The sequence below is a fragment of the Pteropus alecto genome, unplaced genomic scaffold (genome assembly GCF_000325575.1).
Source record: "Pteropus alecto unplaced genomic scaffold, ASM32557v1 scaffold101, whole genome shotgun sequence".
NCBI lineage: Eukaryota > Metazoa > Chordata > Mammalia > Chiroptera > Pteropodidae > Pteropus > Pteropus alecto.
In genome coordinates, this window is record NW_006432945.1 from 18,092,612 (window position 1) to 18,095,268 (window position 2,657).

General features: G+C 51.0%; 2 protein-coding genes across 5 annotated transcripts in view; one reads left to right on the plus strand and one right to left on the minus strand.

The window, feature by feature from the left end:
* Window positions 1-2,657, minus strand: part of MGST3 (microsomal glutathione S-transferase 3) — a 13,307-nt gene that overhangs the window by 10,220 nt on the left and 430 nt on the right. Inside the window, exon 1 of one of the 2 annotated variants that reach the window (XM_015586230.2) lies at window positions 2,227-2,366. The exons of the other annotated variant lie outside the window; for it this stretch is intronic. The gene's annotated coding sequence lies outside the window, so the exon portion shown is untranslated. Of the gene's footprint in view, window positions 1-2,226; window positions 2,367-2,657 lie in introns of those variants that run through there. 2 annotated transcript variants of the gene reach the window in all.
* RXRG (retinoid X receptor gamma) overlaps window positions 2,262-2,657 on the plus strand; it is a 144,066-nt gene continuing 143,670 nt past the window's right edge. For 2 of the 3 annotated variants that reach the window (XM_015586226.2, XM_015586227.2), the window contains exon 1: window positions 2,262-2,393. The gene's annotated coding sequence lies outside the window, so the exon portion shown is untranslated. The remainder of the gene's footprint in view (window positions 2,394-2,657) is intronic. The other variant, XM_025043889.1, reaches the window with a different exon arrangement.

Here is a 2,657-nt window from a genome sequence, read left to right on the forward strand (position 1 = left end):
GGCATTCCTAGCACGTTATTACTTCTCTTCTGCAGAGGAGGAAACAGCCTGGGAGCTTAAGCCGTCTGCCCAAGATCACATGGCCATCATGGGAGGGCCAAGGGTCACGCACAGCCAGGCGGTCGGCTCCAGGGCCCCTGCTCTTCGTCCCTGCCTGTCAATGAGGGCGAAGCCACCTTTGATCGCCCTGGCCTCTTTTGAAACGTTCCACCTCTTCAGACCCTCTCCTGAGCGTAACGTTAGCAAGAACAGGAGGCTAATAATTAACTCCAAGTGTGTGACTGATTAAAACCTGAGTTCTCTCTAATTGGAGGAAAAAGAAAACTTGGAACAGATCCAAAAAGGAACTTTTTAAAATGAGGGTCAGCACTGCACTATGACAACAGAGGAGAAGTTGCAGGAAGGAAAAAAATGTCCTCCAATCTTTCAGGTAAGAGGTTTGCAAAGAGCAAAGCAACACAGAAACTGGCACTTTGTTTTTATAGCACGATTTCCACATAAACTGTCCCTTAACTGGCACTGCACAGGAACCGAGGGGCACAGGGAAACTAAGGTCTGACTTCCAGAAGGGGAAGAATCACACTGACACGGTCTGGATTTTCCGTCCCAGGAAGCGTGGACAGACTGCAGTTAGGTCTCAGCAGCTGCAGCGTCCCCACCAGGGGACCAGCCATTGTGAATGAAGGAACCGCCAGGCTGCCAGCTCCTGCCGAGACAGGGCTCTAAGTCTTCCCGTCTGTCTGCAACGGTCATTCACACTTCTCAGGATGGAGAAATAAGATATCACTTCTTTCAAAAAGGGCATACTAAGGCAGCAAGATAGAACCCAAGTTCCAGTTAATGAACAGGTCAGATTCTAGAAAGAACTCAGAGGGCAGCAGGGGACCTATGATCTCAAATGCTGAATCCTTCGGAGTACTTGCAAATGTATGTGGAAGTCGTGCAAACGTCCTGTCTCCCATTGCTTTTCTTCCTACAGTGACATATAGATAGGTAGACACTGTAAGAGACGGCGATGGAATCTCAGGAACCCTATTTTACACAGTGACGACCTACCTGATAACTGCTAAATTCTTTTAAAAATTTTTTTCCTTTTTCAGGAGGGCAGTATACTCAAGGAGTATTAATGAATTAAGTTGCAAAACCATGGCAGTATATTCTTTGAAACAAATATTGCTTTAAAAAGGAAAAATGGTTCATGGTCACTTGTGGTTGGTAACGGTGTTCTGAATAAAGATTCAGAATATTTAAATATAAATATAGAGAACGATACATTTAAATGCAGCTAGCTGTGCAGTAGGCTTCTGGACAGATTGATTTGTCATCTACTTCATTCCCGATTGTTCCAAGGGCTTTTCAGCATTTCTCTGGATAACAGGGCGAAGCCCTTGTTTTATGTATGCTCGGTCTCTCTGCCATCCACTAATTGGAAGGTTCCCTTTCAAGACTGAGTCTCCCCAGAAATCTAGGACAGAAGGGTTTCTAATCGAGGGGGAGACTGCCCTTCTCCGGGAGGTCCCAGAGTGCAGCCCCATGGCTGGCCCCCGAGTCTCTACCAGTATGTCTGTGCTGTATATATAGTAACATGGCTTCAGGCAGAAAAAAAAGAAAAGGTGCTTGACAAAGTTTTCTATTTCTGTAACGCTGTGTCAGGAAGGAGGCTTAACAGAACGTCTTCCCTGCCGCTAACAGTATTTGTTTGGATTTCAGATGTTAGTTTTATTTAACTCAGCTACATTTAACGCCTGTGAGGATAAACATTCTTGATCCCTCTATTCAGAGACCAGTGAACCAAATTCATTGAATTAAATTCCTTGAACTGAATTCATGGAACTAAAGCACAGCCTGTAACTGACCAATAAGTAACCTTGGGTGCCTCCCCACACTGCAGGCCGGCGTCTCCAAACCTCGCAAGGGACGCTGGGCTCCAGCCCCCACGCGCAGAGGCATCTCACATCTGCGCAGTGGGGCAGGGCCACGCCCGGGGCCACAGCACCTGCAAGGGCCACACAGCCGCAGAGCCGTAGGTGAGCTCCCTCCCGGGCGCCCTTTCTGCTGGTCAGGGATGGAAGCCCCAGCCCCGCCGCTCCCTTCCTACCCGCCCTCGGCCGCCGCTGGAATTCCCTTCACCTCCTTTTCCACACTCCCTTGTCCCCTAAGTTAGCTCGTAAACTCGTGACTCCCAAGGAAAGTATTAGCAGAAGCCACAATTCGGGAATGACTCACCAACGAGCTTCCGGTCCCTTCCACACCCTGCAGCCGCCCCTTCGCTGTGGCCCGCGGGCTCCGGGCAGCGACACCAGATAGAGGGGGAAGTTCTCAGAACCTCAAGGCAGGACCGTGAATGAAGAGTCCGCCTCGCTCCCTGCGGGGTCTCCAGCTCCAAGGCAGAGGTAGGAAACGACCCACTTAAAGGTTCCACTACGAACTGGCAAACGTTTCTATGAGGCAGGAGGAAAACAAACACAATTCCCCAGGGGCCCTCGGAGGGGCCCTAGCGACACTTCCACATCCGCAGCGCGCGCAGCGCCCCAGGCCGCTTTCAAAGCGGTGTCGCCGCAGGCCCTGCACTGCCCGCTGCCCTGCAGTGCCCGCTACCCTGCACTGCCCGCTGCCCTGCACTGCCCGCTGCCCTGCACTGCCCGCTGCCCTGCACA